General features: G+C 38.7%; 1 long non-coding RNA gene across 1 annotated transcript; it reads right to left on the reverse strand.

Moving 5' to 3' along the window:
* Positions 1–16,203: 16,203 nt before the first annotated feature.
* Positions 16,204–19,752, reverse strand: LOC150082677 (uncharacterized). Its single transcript, XR_016547187.1, has 3 exons — positions 19,692–19,752; positions 19,371–19,602; positions 16,204–16,264 (listed from the first exon to the last, which is right to left on the reverse strand). It is a non-coding gene; the product is annotated as an uncharacterized LOC150082677 (long non-coding RNA).
* Between the last annotated feature and the right edge of the window lie 251 nt (positions 19,753–20,003).

A 20,003-nucleotide genomic window follows, 5' to 3' on the forward strand; every position in this document is an offset into this window, starting at 1 on the left:
TCTAATCCTCCAACTGCGCCCTCGCCTAAACCAAAACCTCCTGTCCCTAAGTCAAACATGCGATCGTAGCCACCTTTTCCAAAATCAAATCCTCCTCCATATCCACCGTCTCCAAGATCAAATCCTCCTCCTCCTCCTCCACCACCTCCTCCTCCTCCTCCTTCTCCTCCCCCATATCCACCCTTCCCAAGATCAAATCCTCCTCCTCCGTAGCCACCAATACTTTCTTTGTCTACTTCGATAACTTCAAGTCCTCCCTTTCCTAGTGCCACACCTCCCCCATTACTTGAGCTATCTATACCACCAAATCCTCCACCTCCCAACACACCTCCGTAGCCTCCCTTCTTTCCACAACCATAACTACTTTTCTTTGCATACGCACATTTTCCTCCTCCTGCACCTCCACCTCCATAGCCTCCACCACCACCAGCTCCTCCTCCTCCACCTCCTGCTCCACCACCTGCTCCACCACCATAGCCTCCACCTCCTCCTGCACTACCTCCCCCACCTCCTGCTGCACTAATTCCACCACCATAGCCTCCTCCACCTCCTGCACCACCTACCCCACCTCCTGCTGCACCAATTCCACCACCGCCATAACCTCCTCCTCCTGCACCACCTCCTGCACCACCAATTCCACCGCCATAACCTCCTCCTCCTGCACCACCTCCTGCACCACCAATTCCACCACCATAACCTCCTCCACCTCCTGCTGCACCAGCTCCACCACCACCATAACCTCCTCCTCCTGCACCACCTCCTCCACCTCCTGCACCACCACCAATTCCACCACCATAGCCTCCTCCACCTACTCCACCTCCTGCTGCACCAATTCCACCACCACCATAACCTCCTCCACCTCCTGCTGCACCGATTCCACCACCACCACCACCATAACCTCCTCCACCTCCTGCTCCACCGATTCCACCACCACCACCACCATAACCTCCTCCACCGCCTGCTGCACCGTTTCCACCACCACCACCATAACCTCCTCCACCTCCTGCTCCACCGATTCCACCACCACCACCACCACCACCACCACCATAACTTCCTCCACCTCCTGCACCAATTCCACCACCACCATAACCTCCTATTCCAGCTCCCGCTCCACCACCTCCACCATATCCGCTTTTCCCTCCAGCTATACCACCCCCAGCTCCTCCTCCTCCTCCACCACCACCACCACCATTTCCTCCACCGCCAAAGCCTCCATATACACCCCCACCACCATTTCCTCCACCATAAGCTTCATACCCGCCTCCACCACCACCTGCTCCTCCTCCTCCTCCACCTCCTGCTGTTCCGCCACCATAACCTCCACTGCCAGCTCCACCTGCTCCCCCACCACCTCCAGCTGCACCACCACCAAGTGCTCCACCGCCAACACCTCCCCCTCCTCCGCCACCTATATAACCTCCTGCTCCACCACCTCCTGCAGCACCACCACCACCTAATGCTCCTCCTCCATAACCTCCTCCTCCACCTCCTGCTGTTCCGCCACCATAACCTCCACTGCCAGCTCCACCAGCTCCCCCACCACCTATTGCTCCTCCTCCTCCTCCACCACCTGCTGCACCACCTTCGTAACCTCCTCCACCTCCATATCCTCCTCCGGCAACTCCTATTGCTCCACCATATTCGTGGCCACCCCCGAAAGCATCTTTTCCGATTACAATTTGGATTCCTTTTCCATCGTCGCCTCCTTTTTTACCTCCAATCATGGCTTTTCCAAGCTTGCCCAACAAAGTTTTACTTAAAATGCCACTCAGAAATCCTTTTCCAACTCCACTGTCACTGTCGTCGTTACCGAATCCCACAATAATCGAACCTTTTCCGGAGTCGTAATGACCCCCTCCTCCCGCATATTCTTTGCCTTTGCCTTTGCTGACGGTAACGAATATTCCATCTCCGAAGAGCTTCATGGTGTTGGCTACTGAAGCCATCCAAAGCAGCCAGAACTGGAAAAAAAAAAAAAAATTATGATAAAATTTTTTGTTTCTTAATATAATATCAAGCAGCGTATAAATTCAACTTAATGTAATTTAAATAAAACTTAAAAATCTTATTTATAACTAGCAGATTATAAAATAAAATTTTATAATTTGAATGATTATTAAAATAATTTAAATAATTTAGGATAATAATATTTCACTGATCGAAAAAATATAAAAATTTACAATAAAACCAGATAGAAAAAAACAACAGAAACGGTAAAATAGAAATATAAAAAATTAAATATTGCAGCAATAAAACCAGAAGCAAAACTACTACAACGCCACCTGCCATAATTAATATAACTTTATTTATAAATAAATAGCAATTTTGATCAGACAACCAAAAAAAAATAATAATAATAAGTATATATACTAAAAATAAATAAAAATATAATTGTAAAGCTCAATAAAAAAAATAAATGCAAGGAAATAAATAATTAAATAAAAAATCATAATAAATAAATTTAATTATAAAATATATAATACGAGATCAATGAGTTCAAATAGATTCAATATTACGGGAAGTCTATTCTTTTATATATTTATATTTTTATATATGATATATATTTATTTAATTTTAATAAATATATTACGTTAGAATTTAATTAGAATCTAAATTAAATATTAATTAATAAATTTTTGCAAACAATTTTTACCTTAATATTCTAATATGCTGCAATAAAATATTTTACGATAAAATATCTTTTTTGATATCATAAGTTTACTTCTTAGAGGGCGCTTTAACTTTTTTGAGAAAAAGGTTAATTGTCTAACTTGTAGAGGGCGTTTTAAAAATTTCAGTTAATCGTGTCGAGTGATCTTCTGGTTATCTAAATCGCAAAACCAATAGTGTAAATATATTATATTAATAAAAATATGAAAATAAGAAAAGAAAATCAATTCTTTATGAAATCTAAATTAGAAATAAGCCATTATTCATGGATTTATTGCAAAACATTTTTTCCTTAATATTCTAATATGTTGCAATAAAAATTTACGGAAAAATATATTTTCTGATATCATAAGTTTAATTCTTAGAGGGCGCTTTAATATTTTTTTTAAGAAAAAGGTTAATTGTAGAGGGCGTTTTAAAAATTTTAGTTAATCGTGTCGAGTGATCTTCTGATTATCTAAATCGCAAAATGGTGTGAATATATTATATTAATAAAAATGTGAAAATAAGAAAACAAAATGAATTCTTTATGAAATCTAAATTAGAAATAAGCTATTATTTATAGATTTTTTACCTTAATATTTTAATATGCTGTAATAAAAAAATTACGGAAAAATATCTTTTCTGATATCATTCGATTAATTTTTAGAAAGCGCTTTAACATTTTTGAGAAAAAGGTTAATTGTCTAATTTGTAGAGGGCGTTTTAAACTTTCAGTTAATCGTTTGGATTACCCAGTGATCGTCTGATTATCTAAATCGTAAAACCAATAGAAGGAGACATGAACATCGCTTTAACGACCTATATTTACACTTCCTTAATAATCTGAGAAGGTTCAGTGCACGAGAAATAACGCATACTTACTAAGACTGCGTTCATATTTGTCGATAGTCCAGTGTCCTAGCTCAACGAAGAAATCCAGGAAGACTCCAAGAACAAAAGCATGTAATAAGACTGATACTTCAGCCACGCGGTTACTTTTATACCCACATAGAGGACACACACACACACGGTCCGGTTTGGATAAGGGAACAAATAGCCTCTAGTGATAGCCTCTGATGGCGATCTCGGATAGGTTTTTCTTGTTGTCAACTGTCAAAGGAGAGTGAAGGAGGGAGGGCAGTATTTAGGGCAGATTTAGAGAAAACATTACTGTTCTGTGAAGTGAACGTTAGAAAATTGTTTACAATTTTTGTGCTAACGACATTAAAGTGATTACGATGATATGCTCCAGGGAAAGTGATTATATCGAGAATACTAAGAGAAAAAGCCAAAAAGCAGATAACAACGCAATCTCACCACAACACGACTTTTAAATAAAGAGGAAATGCAGATGCTTGTTAGATTGTAGATTAGGGTCACTGCAGATAAGGTTTCTTATGACCACACTATCCTGCAGAATATTAGGAACATCCGGCAAGATACCGTACAAAGTTTTATGTTCGCATCGAGGCACCCTCACTGAGTTTCCTCAGCAGTTAACTCGACTGAGGAAATTCCATTTGTATCGCTGTCTGAAACGTGTTTGGAATTATTGTTTCGGAGAGCTGTTACAGTGCCCTTGATTTTTATCTCCGTCCTATATCGGGCAAGACCAAGGCTTCCTGGTTCAAGGTAACAAAGGACGTTGATAATTTTTCCCCCAAATGCAAGGTTGTTTGCCTAGGAAAGTCAGTCTTTGCCCCAAACTGCTTTAGGGAAAGGGGCCTTTCTGTATTGCTCTGAGAATGATAGAACGAACCTTTTCGAGACTATTATTCGAGTACACAGCGTTTCCCAAAATTTTTAACTCATACAGTTTCCCTAATCGATATGCTTATGATAAATTGAATGACTTGTATCAAGATCCTCGGCATACTGTGCTTCACTTAAAATATCTTTCGTTTTGCAGCTGTAGAAGCGCTGATTATATTGGACATACACTGTTCTAACAAAAGTCATAGTGCATTGAAGTCGCAACCTTTTCCTGTCTGATGGACATATTTGAACGATGCCTGGAGTAGGGAGGAGGAAGATAACGAGGAGGTAGTTTGTGTTCTAGAAGTGCTTCTTGTGATATGGACTAGGTCCTCTGGTCGAAGGCTTCTCATATTGGTGGTCCGGAGATCCTGTGTACGCTACATTGTAGCAGTTTTTAAGTGGTCCTTAAATCTACACTTCATACCACAAAGTTTGTAAAGAGAGGAGTGGAGTATGTGGTAAGCGCCAAAGCAACTAAGACTGTGAGGCGTCAAGATATAACGTTTTGTAAATTATATATGTTCTGTGAGTGATCGGCTTCTTATTTGCTAGACTAAAATTCCCAGCTTCTGGGCGAAAAAACCATGCAACCCACGCCCGAGACTGACTAACTCAGCCAAGTTTCGGAAAAACGTCCATAAAATTTCCTCGCTTCATTAACGGCATTCGAACCCAGACCTTTTTCACTCAGGGTGGAAGGACGGCGACTATATCAACTGTGCTACCGGCAAGGGCGTATTGTGAAGAGAATAATATCGGAATGTTGCAGTGACCAGCACAAAGCGCTTTCCTCAACCCAGTGGAACATTTCTGGTGTGAATCGAAACTCAGAATTAGGCAAAACCAAGACGCCTTCCTCCTTATTGGATCCCAGGAATACTTTAAAGAAGGAAAAATAATACGGGCCTTCTATCAGAATTCATTAGAAGTTGTCCATGATGTATTGAAGTAATCATTACGGCCAAAGGTGGACCAACATGATCTCAATTTCTTTGAATAAAAATAAAATATCATTCATAGGGACGTATAAATGCAGTAAAACAAAACAATTAATAAGTAATAATTAATTAATTAATTAATTAATAAATTAAGAAGTATATGAATTAAGTGCCCTCTTTTTCTTATTTTCCCTTTTTTATTATTTTAAAGTTTTTTATTCTAACTGTATAAAATTAATTTTCATATTTTTGTATATGAATCACTGCGACTTTCTTATGCAGTAACAGAACTAATTTTAAATTTCTATGAGAATTTCTACACTGTTCGAGAAAATTAACAGAACAAAATGTTTTTCATGAATATTATTGTGAACAGTGTCGCCCCATGGCGAATATTTGATATAGCAGGCAGAGTACCTTGGCATGCACATTCCGAGTATCCAATAGAAACCGATCTACCATCTTACCAAATTATTCATGCCTATAAAAACAATGGTTGCGACCACACCAATTCATTCCCGTTTTTTGGCTTGCTCAGTGGGACAGCCATATCTCTAGTACTAAGGATGGCAGGTCATCGTCGTTTAGATGATTCTTTGAGATGGCGGGCCATTGGATGACTTGAAGCTGGCCAGTTGCAGGCAGAGGTGGCACGTTGGTTTAATGGGTCACCCAGTCTCGTCTCGGCACTAGGAGAGAGGAACCATTACAAGGAGAGCGGACCAGGATCATTCGAGGGCTACATGAACCAGAACAAACCGCTATTTGGCTCTAACAGCAAGACAGAACCTTATGAGGTCCTACCATGAACAGTCTCTTGAGGTTGCTGCGGCCACACGTGAAAATATTTCCAACCGGACTGTGTTAAGAAGGCTCAATTCAAGTGGACTCTAAGTAAGGAAGCTAGTGGTTTGTATACTAATAACTCCAAACCACCGAGTAGCTCGTAGAAATCAGTGCCATATACATGTGAATTGAAGCCCTGACAAATGGAGTACAGTTCTGTTCTCTGACGAGTCCCGTTTTAGCCTGCAAACAGATTCTAGATGTTATTTCATCTGGAGACAACGATGAATGCGGTACTGTCCCTACAATCAGAAAAAGGAACACTTCCGGTGGAGGCAGTGTTCTCGTGTGAGGCTGAATAATGCTCAACGGCCGCACCCCTCTTCATGTTTTCAGTAAGAGTACCGTAATTGAGCAGAGGTACCGAGAACAGATCCTCGAACCGTATCTGCGACTTTTAAGGGATACGGTTGGCCCAGATTTTCTTTTCATCTAAGACAACGCCACCGCCCATAGAGCTCAAGTGGTGTTAGATACCTTCAGTTTCAAAAATGTCTTGAAACGGAAGATAGTGGCATAGTATTTAGGGTTAAGCGCTACCTGTAGTTTCTCACATCTGCGCCGTATGTACTCTGTGATGGAATGCAGAACTACTGCATAAGCCAAAAAAAAAGTGTACTGTCTGGTTTATGCAGAATTGTATTATGTTCTGTTGTTGTGTCTCTGGCTACTTGGCCACAAGGCCCCTAGTGGAACCCGCCATCACCACTGGGAGGTGAGCCAGGCTGCCTTTATACTCTGACTGATCTCCGCCAGGGTCGCCTGGGCTTTCTGGACGGAGACCAAACAAAAAAAAAAAAAAAAAGGGAAGAGAGAAGTAGGAATCACCCCTGGTCTGGGAGCCCACCGAAGGCCAGGGAAAGGAAGACAGCTTGCAGAACAAGGGAGGTCTGCAAAGTTGGGAAGGTGCAACGGGAAGTGTCTGGGTTTGATTTATATCAGTTCAATGCTATCATTCCAACGTGGAAGATGTCCAATTGGGTGTTCATTCAGTTCTGATAGTGGCCGGTGATGAGGAAAGAGCAGATCATAGCGGTTTCAGGAACGTCTTGTGTGGATGTCTATGTTGTGGAATCAGACGTGGAGAGATGATACCAACGTCTTTTGAAGACTGCTGAGGCATACCTGCTAAAAGCTAAAAACGCTTCTTTTGATTTTAACAGGTTGCTTTCCGGGCTGAGTGTGAGTAAATTTATATCCAGTAGCAATTTATTATGTAGGTCCAGGTAGATGTTTCACGATTGCATTACGTGGTGCCAGTCCTCCAGTTCTCCAAAAACACAATGGGCATCGTTTACAAGCCCAAAGCCTTGAAGTCGATTTTTGAATGACCCATGTCCTGTCACAAGAAAGGTAGCGTGTAAATTAGGGAAGAACCAGCCAAGTCTCTGTTTGTTGAGGTAGGAGACATAGTGGCATAGTGTTTAGGGTAAGGTGCCACCTGTGGTTTCCCACAACTGCACCATCTGTACTATTGTGAAGTATACAGGACTCTGTAAATGCCAGAAATGTGTGTGTGGCATAAATTAAAAAAAAATTACTATATTAGGGTTACCCGTAAATGATTACGTTAACCCGTATTGGTGTCTGTAAATTGCGTGTCTTCTCTGGTCGATTTGCCTGTTTCGCTGGACGAAAAAACCTCAGTTTCTGAGGGAAAAAACCTTGCTATCTACGCCTGAGACCGACTAACTCAGCCACGGAGTGAAAAAAGCCTACTAAAGTTCCTCGCGTCATCAACGGGATTCGAACCCGGGCCTTTTCCACCCGGTGTGAGGAGGATGGTGACGATACCACTGTGTTACCCACGCAGACAATGTGTGTGGCATGTTGTATGTGTATAGTATTGTGTTGGGTTCTGTTGTTTCTCTGGCTTCTTGGGCGCAGGTCCCCCAATGGGACCCTACGTTGCCCGCCACCACCACTGGCAGGTGAGCCAGGCTGCCCATCATACTCTGGCTAGGTAGAAATAGCTTGGTAATATTGCCTTTGGTGGAATCATCCCAATGGATTTATCAGAGGGAAACAAGTTCCTACCAAGTACACCGGAGTTCTTGTTTCGAATCTGCATCGACAATAGTTGTTATCCCCAGGAATTCAGTTTCTTTGTTCTTTCTGATGGCATGTGAAAGCGCTGTGAAGGCCGCTTGGAGGTCAAGGGAGATACAACTGTTAATACTTGTAGTGCTGCTGTTGAGGTCGTTCTACAAGCCCGAGTCATTTTTAATAACATCAACCGTTGTATCTGCAGAATAACGTTCCTAGTGTTGATGATGGACAAATGATGGAACCATACTGCGCTGCCGTATGTTACGAACGGTACAAAACCAGCTGAATAAAGAAGGTGGAGGGCAGGTCCCTTAAGACCCCAATCTTTGCGGGTTAAGCGAACAAGCATATTGATATAATTTTTGGCTTTCTCTTTCATGGACTTTAGATGCGGCATGAAAGTTCTGTGATCATCTAGGGTGACACCTAAATATTTGAATGAACGTTGATTCTTGAGTGTATATCCTTTATAACGAATGGTTGGTGGTCTGTTGATGTCAAGACGGCCTTTGAGAAGCAGGGTTCTGCTTTTATCTGTAGAGATTTCCAGCTTATTCTCTTTAGCCAAAACCGACAGAGAATTCAAGACTGTGTTGGGTCTGGTCTCAATAGCTGCACGAGTAGGGCCCCAACAACAGTAACCAGGTCATCTGCATATGAGAGCTGTGTGGTGTGGGGGAAGTCCTGCAGGAGCCATTCATCCAGAATCATATTCCAAACAGCTATCCCCAGAACAGAGCCATGCAGGCAGCCTCTGGTGAGTTGGCGGGTGATACTATGAAATTTTGTTTTCATGGTAACTTTTCTGTTATAGAAGTAATCTGTAAGGCATTTGAAGATGTCGAGGGAGCAGCCAGATATTCTGGCTCGCCGCAAGATCCCTGGCCACAAGACGGTGTCAAAAGCTCCCTTAAAATCTATAAAAATCGCTAGTACATTACGGGCATCAGAATTATCTGCTAGCTGAGTGGTTTTCAGTAGTACATCAATAGTTGAGCACCCCTGCTTGAAGCCGAACTGAAGTGTAGAGGTGAGTCCTTTAGTTTCATACACAGACTGAAGGCGAATGAGAAGTAACCCCTCAAATACTTTTCCTAATATTGGCAATAGAGTAATTGGACGGTATGCTTTGGATGCACCAGTGGGACGATTTGGATCCTTGGTAAACTGAAGATATCTAACGACTGCCGTGGCCACCACGATTCTCAGACTTAAATCCAATTGAACATGTGTTGGGCGTCACTTTGAGAGCACCGTCGTCAGCCAACACCTCGATCACTTCGTGATCTAAGGTCTACGCTGGTGGAAGAATAGGATCTGTTTCCACAGAATCTTATAAATACCCTTATATCGAGCATGGTTCACCGTTGTCAGGTCTCTTTAGCGGTTGAAGGGTGTCATACACCGTACTGATGTCATATGACCATATTTTCGAGCGTCTTGTATCGACTTTGGTAATGTGACCTTTTTGGCTGTTCTTATGCAACCCTTATTTTCTTGAAAATTTTCTTTTTGTACAATATAATTTCTATACATCACACAAATTAAAGAATGTGTTTTGAATGCTCCCTAGTTTTTTTGTAACTGTGCGGGTTATGGTGATCCTTACCTGTTTTTTTTTTTTTTTCAAATATATAAAAAACACTGGTTAATGAGAATTTAGCATTAGCATTAGTAGAGGCGTATGAAGCAAGAAATCGAGCTTATATAGCATTGCATCAGCCAAAAAAAAAAAAAAAAAAAAAAAAACCCCTTCCCACCTATCTGATCAGTCCAAAAGTTTGTCTAGTTGTTCTTTGAATTTATTTAAGCTATCAACTTCCACAACGACAAATGGAAGTTTGTTTCAGCAATCAACTACCAGCTCGCTAAAGGCAAACTTTCGCACATGTATTCTTAAACTGTCTTTCCTCAATTTGAATTTATGCTCCATCAGATGCGAATCTCAGCAAGAGGAAGAATCTCATCGGCGTTGAGCTTGCTCAAACAATTCAATCAGATTACCTCTCAAGTATCTAGTCTCGAGGCGCCGTTGCAATTTGCAGAACTTAAGCCTTTCTTGGTAAAAACACTCTCTGTTCCCCTCACCAATCTCGATGCCTTTCTGTGTACTCGTTCCAGCAGCGCTACATCCTTCCTAACATGAGGTTTCCAGATCTGTATGCAGTACTCAAGGAGGTGTGGCGTGACCATCGTCTTATATAAAGGGATAATCACCTTCTTATCCCTGCTAGCAAAATTCCTGTATATCATTGACAATACCCCATGACCTGCTCGGGCAGCATGTCTTCACTGCTCAGGAAACTTCATATCCGACTGCACAATTACCCACAAGCCTTTTTCATTCTTCGCTACCCTGCGTGCAGTACCACGCAGTTGGTACGTTTCTCTGGGATTACTGCTCATTATATGCAGTACTTTGCATATTTCAATGTTAAACTTCAGTTGCTACTTTTCCCCATTTGCCCAACTTTTCTAGATCCTTTTGCAGTAGCGCACTGACATTAACAACGGTGCCAACCTTTGTATAATCTGCAAACTTGGACATTACGCTTGATATGCCTTCATTAATATCATTGAACAATACAAAAACAATAAGGGACCCAACAGCTTACTGGAGGTCTCCATTAATAACATTATTACACCCTGTCTTCTCCCACTCAACAAACGTTTTATCCATTGTAGCAACTTGCTCTTAATGCCATACTGCTCCAATTTTTACAGTTGTTTTCCAACTGTATCAAAAGCTTTCCTGAAATCCAAGTATATGATATCAAAATTATTTTTTGCATCCAGTTCCATTGTGACCACATCGTAGTATCCAATCAAATTGGTCAGACAAGACTTCCCCTTAACAAATCCATGCTGTGTTTCAACTATTGCTGCTGTCTTGTCTAGATGATCCTGCAATGCATCTTTAACCAGTGACTCCATTATTTCCCCCGGAACAGAAGTTAAACTAACAGGTCTATAATTATTTGTGCCACCCTTTGAACCAGTTTTGTGAATTGGGGATACATTTGCATATCTCCAGCCCATGGTAAGGATGCCCTCATAATTATGGCTAAGGGTTTGCTTACTTCCCTTGCTGCCTTCTCCATTATAACTGGATAGATTCCAGCTGCTCCAAGTGCCATTTTTATGTTTACCTTCAACAATTTCTCCTCCACTTTGCTCTCAGTTATTACAAAGTCATTTAGTTTGTCAGCTACCTGAGTATGATCATCAACAGTCAAACCATCGATATCAAGTGGACCAATCAGATTCACCCTTTCCTTCTAAAGTTTACATAAGTAAAGAACTCTTTGCTGATTTTCTTTGCATGCTTTGCCAAAGATTTCTCGTAATCTGTCTTCGCCTGCCTAGCCTCTTGCGACTTAATTACAGACTAGCTTATATCTACCATAAGTTTCAGTGTGGCCTGATAATTTATATGTATCTGATTTACTGGCGCACTCTGGTTCTCTTCACAATTGCTCATTGTACTCAGCAAATTCATTAGGAATGTAACACACTTCTTCCCTAAATTTTGCTTTCTCAGTGCTTACGCCACACCAAACTGACTCAACATTGCACTGTTCCCCATTGTCCACTGGATGAACTCCCTTAGATTTTATGTGTTTCTTAAAAAACAGCATAACCCGTTCCCATCCTGTCTATCCTTTTTGTACATATTGTCCTCCCCAAATTACAATTCTGCACTGCTTATATCGGTGTAGACCGATTTCAATGTAATTTCTCTGTTTATTTGTTATAGCTTTTTCTAACAACTTCAATAGGATAAAATCTTCATTTAGTTCGGAGTATTCTCACAAAAATTCTCTAGAAAAAAAAAAAAAAACATTCCTATCCACAAGATAAGTGAAGAGATAATGATCAAAATTCTGGGTCATTAATTTTATGGCTAGGCACAAAGAAACTTTTTGGTCCATCAATCAACTCAGCTTTTGAGTTGGTTTCATGGTAAAGCGTCCTAACATGCTTTCCTTAATTTCTTTTCTAAATAGAATTATCAGGGGTGGCCAACCAGCGTCCCATTTCTTCACATTGTGTGACAGCGGCCATGTAGGCAGCCCTAACTTTGATTGCAACCCCCGAGTTTAAAACTACCTTGTCACAAATTATAATTTCATGTTGGCTTTTCAATAAAATCCGATTTTTCTGTTTTGCTTTCTTAAGAATATGGTGGATACCCAAAAGAGGGCAATATGGTGGATACCCAAAAGAGAAATGTTCTAGGTTCGTGCATATCAAGTAGTTGCATTTTTGTTTTTGTGAGTAGAGGATTAGACAGGGTTTCCATATTAAAATACTTAAAGTTATGGGAGGAAGGAGTTACGTTCTCAGCAATTTAGAAAACACAAAAGCCTAATTTTCAAAGAATAAAAATAGAAAAAAAATTTGCTATTGTTTACGTAACTCTTAATTTTTTCTAATATAGGTCGGGGCTATTTACACATTCAACTTTAATGCTATGAATTGTAGCAGAACAAATATTGTCCTGATTTAATACACAAGAACAATGGGGAGGAATTATTTTCACTAACTTATCTAATATGACCGACCCTTTCTCAATTTTATGCGTCAACTTCGCTGCAGTTTTTTAAATAAAGTTTTTATGTTGTGTGGCAGCAGCAGAGCCACTTATATTCTTTTATTTTATTTGTTTTAATTGTGCGAAGGATAATACAAGTGGTTTAACGGTTATCTGGAAGCTAATCTCTCAATTATTTTGTATTGGAAAAGGAGATCAACATTTATCCAACGGAGAAGTTTACAATGGCCCCACCTTTTCACTGGGTGTCCCAAAACTTTTGTTGTTACTTACTGAGGCATTATCGCTACAAGCACTGTAAATGATACCATGGTGAGGCATGTAATTGTTGCTTACAAGGAACATAGATCAATAACTGTAGAACTCGCCCTTGGGGTGATAGTTTTTGGAGTGCTAATTGACATTATACAGCATTTGTATCTTAAGTGCCATTGAACTAGAAATAAAAGGAAATATACTCAGATGGCAATGAATTCTGTGCATTTATAAGGCCCTTGAACTGTAATATAAGCTAAAGGGTTGTCCGCGAAAGTTTAATTGTCTAAAAATTGGTCTGCCACTAATTAACTGCATTTAAACCAGAAATACCACTTCGATTGACTAAATTATGACAGGTGTGCCTGGTAATTAATTTTAAAAATCTAAGAAAAACAGTTAAGAAACAGAACGAATTAATGTAACCAAATGTCACTTCCATTCACCTCATTTGCTTGTTTCTTCTAAGTATTTGTCCACTCTTATGGAAAATGAATTTCATTGAATTACTTAACATCTGTAACTGTCTTATCATGTAAAAATCACACTCAAAGATACCAATCTGAAGTTTGGACAGGATACAGATTGGTATCCTGAAGGAAACAGTCGCCATCAACAGTGGACTGGTTTATATTACTTCATTAGCATCTGAAGACTTATTACTCTGCGTGTCATTTTGAAACTTCGCATGAATCTCTTTTCAAACACCAATAAGAGCTCATTTTATCCTGGTGTCTTTTTATCCATAGCCTTGATCTCCTGAAACTCTTCACCCAACTCTTTGCTAGCTGCACCAATTAGGTCCAAGTTTAATTTTTTTGGAAACTGAAACGTGTACAGAAAACAAAAAGTGTCCCTGGTTTTTGGTAATCCATGCCATCAGATAAAGAATTAAACTGTTCTCATACAGTTTAATTCTTTATCTGATGACAAAGAGAATTTTCAATTTGTAAAAATAGTTGGTTATATTAGCCGATTGTCAGGTGAATTCTAATTTAATTTAATTCCGATTTCTAAATGTATTACTCAAAGCTGCGCAACCCTAAACTTAGATTTTGGTCATAAAAAGTATGTTAATTGATTATTGACTTATATAATGCCATATTTTTCTCTTTAATAGCCTTCCTTAAATAATATCGGTTTTTATTCACACAGCAATACCTTTTAACTCTATAATAGGTTGAAATGGTTTAAGAATGAAAATATCATTCCCATGTACAAGTGTCATAACAGCATTACGTTCCAAACTACAATTTTTTTCTTCGTATTTTCTCAACTCATTTTCTCAAGGTCAGCCGAACTGCACAGAAAACATGATGTTTAGAGTCACCAGCTTTTTAACAGTTCGCTAATTCTCTAACAGGATTTGAAAAGACATGAAGGGTAGAAAAATGTGAAGACTGCCACCACTAATTTGTTCTGACTCATTTCCTCGAAAGAGAATTTGTGTCAAGAGCAGGGAAAAAAAGTCAAGAGAAACGCATTTTAAATCTTCGAAAACAGTTAACTTCATTATTCATTTTTCTAAATAAAAATCATTGTAAACGAATGTAGTGTGGTGTCTTTCGATATATGAAAACATAGGCAGGAGATGGATCATAATAGATCCAAATTAAGCTGATTTTTAGGGGCCTGGAGTGCTAATCGGGCCGGCGCTTGAATAATTTTATTCCCGAGTGCACCAGCAGTGGTGAATCTCTTCAAGAAAGAGGTGGAACTGCAGATTGAGATTGTCCACTTACCTCACTTGGGTCCTAGTGTGAAATTGTGAATGTCCATCCGTTGTGGTGAATCTCTTCAAGAAAGGGGAGGACTGTGCAGATTCTCCACTTACCTCACTTGGGCATTTGGGTCCTAGCATGAAACTGTGAATCCATTTGAAAATTATACCATAACTACATTATCGCTGAAATGAATACGTAAAAAAATAATTATTTTATTCTTAATTTTTCGTTTAATATGTTTACCTCAGAGTAATGTCTTTGAAAGGTGACATTTTTATGAGAAGCACGAAGTTAACGTAGATAACATCTCATTATCTCTCTAATTTCGTGTTGAGTTGTACTTAAAAATAGCTCCACGGTTACGCACTGGTTGAAAAACAGTGCCACTTCTACCTCTAATACATGATCGTGGATCGATTATGCACAAGTAGGGAACTATGTTGTCCTGTGTAAGTGTGCGTGTGTCTGAGTTTTCCCTAGAGTGGTTAACTATGGCCTCGATCCAAGGCGTGCAAAGTAAGGGTTGTCGGAAAAGTTAAAAGAAAAATAAATTTCACTAACAGAATTTTTAAAAGGAAAAACTAAGGCTATCTCACGATTTATAGTTGGCTCGGTGTGAGCTATGGTTAAGTCTATTCTTTTATTTCAAATCTAGGTTGAACAGCTGCAAAAGCGTCTGTGTAAGGTGTGTTGAGGAAGCTGAGCTCGGAGGTGAATGATCGGAAAAGACCTTGCACAATCAGAATTAAAACTAAGACATAATACACTTGTCTAGGTTGACTAGACAAGTTATATTTGATTCAATGTCTGCATCTGTTTGTTATATAGATACGTATCAAAGAGAAAGTCTTTTAAACACGTGTAAGGCCCCATAGGATTCAGGGGGCTTCGAGGTTACATTGACACATTCCTTGAGATGTATTTTAAGGATGATTTTTCATTAAAAGCCACCAATTAAGAATGTAGAATAATGGCATCTTTTTTAACTCATAGATTAATTAACGTTTTTGTGTTAATTAATGTCTCTTCTTAATTGAACTAAGATACTCAAGTTATGGAGAAACTTATTCCACTAAGCACATACAAAGAAATACATTTTTGAAACACATTGGAGTGCAGAGAAAATAAAACAACCGTGAACGAAACCGGTTTCTAGCAATGGACGAGATTTGAAGTTCTGATTGACTCATAAATTTGTAAGATAATGCTGAAGACGATATTTGATGGCTCAGTAAACATCTGAGACGTTTGAAGTGGGTAAACAACAATAAAATATCTACCATTTTACTGTTAAAACATATTACGTTTTATAGATATGTATCAAAGAGATAAAAAAATGAAAGGAAAGAGAAATTCAGAGCAAAAGGATTTTCAGGCCAAAACATGAAAGAAAAATAAATCTTTATTTATTCCAAATTACAGATAGAGGTCTTTAGAAAGAAAGAAACTGATCTTCTAGTTTGGTTGCCATGGAGCATCAACAGCATCTGTAAATTAGAGAAAAAAATTTATATTAAAAAATTAAAGTTTACGTTACTGCTTAAAATTAACTTAAAGACTACAAGTGTTTTATAAAAATTATTACAGAAATAGAAAGCAGTATCTTATTAAAAAGAATTAAAAATATACACGGATTTGTAACTGCAATAATCGAACAGATGAGAGGAAAAAATATGAATATAAATTACAATAGATAAAGGGTGAAAGGGATAAATAGAAAAAAGCAGCAAAGGAAACGTATAAAAATTTAGAATAAAAGTAGAATGGACAGCAATAAAGAAACGTTTGTTTTACTCCTGGAATTGGATTAACAAAAAGTGCTCGTGTTCATCTCAGTAAATCGAAATGGGGAAATCTTCGTGAGTCTTCTTGACCTAAAGCCGCCCACATGCAGCTACTTCTTAAGGCGTATCCTCTTTAGTGGGCGCAGATGTTCTACAGGATTTGTTGGCCAGTTTGTGGCTAAAAGAACGGGACAGTAAGTGTGTCAGTTCTCAAGTCGTACGTTGACTTCCTTGTCTATTGAGGCACTTAAACAGGTATTCATGTCACCCCAATCCACATTAGTCGTTGGGAGACTTTAGAAAGAACAGAACACAGACAGATTTTCTGCAACATTCCATTTCAGTTATGAGCAATCTGGAGAAACATTTCGAAAAATTTTATTTAAAAAAAAAAAACAACAACTAATAATAATACTAGTATTATCTAATTTTAGTTAATATTGGTTGATTATTTTTAATGGAATATTATACACCAAATACACTACACAGCTAGCAGTAAAATTTAAAAATAAATGGTTAAATTTTAGATCATAAAAAATTCACGCTCGTTCAATTTTTATTTATTTTCGTTGATGAGTTGAAATTCTCTTTAGCAATGAGCTGAATTTCCTTCCGTGATCTGTTATAGAACAGAACAATAGATTGTAGAGGTCCAGAGGAAAATCTTTTATGTTCTCTAAGCGAACACATAAGGAGCAACGAGTACACAATAGATAATTGTCTTTATATGATGAGAAAACAAACTAAACATTTGATTGAATTTTAGCTGTCAGCGGACAGTTTGGCAAATAATACTTAATAGCAACAAGGAGCATGTTGTGGCTAAGGAAGAGAAAGAAATGTTCTATTAACCCTACGGCTGGCATTTCAATGATAGTTTTTAAAACCTGTTTTAAACACGTGTCTGAAACGAGTTTTCTTTTTTCAAAGATAACAAAATAAAGCAAGAAATACTTTATGACTAAAAAAAAAAGTATAAAATGCATCTATTTGAATTTATCCATCGCACTTGCTCGTTCAATCAACAGTCCAAATTTTATACCAGATAATGCCATCATAGTAAGCAAGAAAGACCTCACGTGTGCAGGACCGTTGGCTGTTGTTGTAGCAGGGTTTTAGGAGCATCAGTGACTAAGGCCATTTTATGAGGTCAATTTTCTGTTTTGCTGGATGAAAAATTTGAGTTTCTGGGAGAAAAAAACGATATTACACTCGCCTGAGACCAACTAACACAGCTAGGTTGTGAAAAAAGGCACATATATAAAAATTTCCTCCCATCATCGATGGGACTCGAACTCAGGTCTTTTCCACCCACTGTGGGGACGACGCCGATCCAACCTACAAGGACCATGTTCGGTAAATATGTTTATTAAGATACCTCAGCGGGTACTGATTTATAGCTTTGGTTAATTGAAGTTGAAAAGTATTTAAATATTACCACGGAATTCCTACACTTAAACAATAAGTGGGACATTATTTTATTTCAATGATTTCGAAATATCTTTGAAAATTAGACTAAGTCCGGCATCTACCGTCCTTAGAGTTAAAAATCATAATAGATCGGACAGCCGTTGTGTAAGATCTACCTGTTTCTTGCTGACTTCAGTTATCAGTTTCAGACAAATTGCAATTTTTAAGGAATGGAATTCACTGGCTATCTCCCTCCCTCGATCTAACCTTTTTTCTCACTCATAGGGTCTTCTTGACCTAAAGATATCGCCCTGCTGTGCCCTCTTTTTTCTTGCAATCTAAGCCTATATACAAAAACAGTACAATGGTATTTCAGGGAAAAAAATGGACTGAACTCACTGATCGAGACAACTATTTACAGGATTCCATATGGTTGTCCTAATTAGGTAGAAGGGCCTTAATCTTCAACTCACAATAATGTCACACTTCCTGTTTCATTCCCCGACATCCCTCAATACAATGAAACCCGAGATTATTTTCCAAGACACAAAACTTATGGCAATCGCGACTTGGTAATCCTCTTCAATTTGTAATAAATCAAAAATTTAATGCAAAAAGCGAAATGGAAAGTTAGTCCAGATTAAACTTTGCTTATTTTTCAGCTTTTCATGATTCTGTACATTAAATTAAATGTAGTCACGGAAAATAAGTTAAAATATTAACAAAAATTATTATTAAACTGTCATTTTATGATTACTTAAAAGATTCTACTCCAATGACTATTCACCACACAGTTGCTTTCTTGCTTTCACCGTGCAATAGGGTCATTTAACCAAAAGGTAAGTCAAAGCTCACCATTTGTTTCCAGAAATCAGCAGCCCGAATATCTTACAAAAAGCAACACCTAAAGTGCTTTTGTTAGCAAATCCCACGTGTCCAGGTACTTCTTGTCCGAAAAAAGAGTTTCTTTCTAATCAGTAATAACTTCCTGTTTCCATATTGTAAAGAAATACTCGGTATGCTTGTCATGTTTTCCTACTTTCACTAACATTGTGTTTACACGTGGGCCTAACCCAGTTAAAAGAGGCAGGTACGAGTGGGTTGATTTGTCGTGTGAAATGTCCATTGATTTAAAAGAATTTATGAGATAGCCTCGAGTGTTGTTATAATATAAGGTAAACATACAGTTATGAGACAAACAGTGACAAAAAAAAATTGTAGTTTAGATCAGAAACAAAAATAAAAACCAGTAAGCTGATTAATAAGATTGGTGAGAGTTGATCTATGTTTAATAATCTTTCTTCTTCATATACTACGCGTATTGGAAAATTAAGATCCTTATCCAGTAAAGAATGTAATATGCAAATGAGGGTTGATCGATATATATGGCATTACATACCTAATATGGAGTCAAGAGCTCACCAATAGTAATGTCCATTATACGCTGGATAGGCGCTTCCATATCCTACGTATCCATAACCATGGGAACCATACCCACGTCCGTATCCAAGACCATAAGTTCCATGTCCTGCGTAATATCCACCACGACCTAACCCATAGCCATATCCGGTATGGGCGATTAATCCAGCGTTGACAATAGCAAGAAACATCAGAGCAACGAGCAATATAGCCTGGAAGACAAAAAATTATAAAAATAATAGAATTAAAATGAAAGTAAATTATATTAATCATATTTGTAATACGTAAAACGGACGCTTACCACAGCCTTCATGATGGGATTTTTAGAGAGAGGTGTAGGTACAAAAACAGCTAGCTAACCGAAGTCGATTGATAAATGACCATTCTCCACTCTCCTTTATATACTCTTCAGAAAGGTGAGTTAGCTCGTCTTTGAGAACAGGCTTTTCCTGACACCCGATACATCTTTGAGTTAAAAGGATATCATTTCCGGTCAATGAATTTGATCGTCAATTTAGTGTTGATAATATATTTGTTAAAGTTATTGGAGTAGAAGAAGGTCCAGGAAATTTGAGAGACAAAGGTAGATAACGAGCGTGTGTGGGCAGCTGTC

This window comes from Mastigoproctus giganteus, chromosome 7 (genome assembly GCF_048544385.1).
Source record: "Mastigoproctus giganteus isolate SK-2022 chromosome 7, ASM4854438v1, whole genome shotgun sequence".
Taxonomy (NCBI): domain Eukaryota; kingdom Metazoa; phylum Arthropoda; class Arachnida; order Uropygi; family Thelyphonidae; genus Mastigoproctus; species Mastigoproctus giganteus.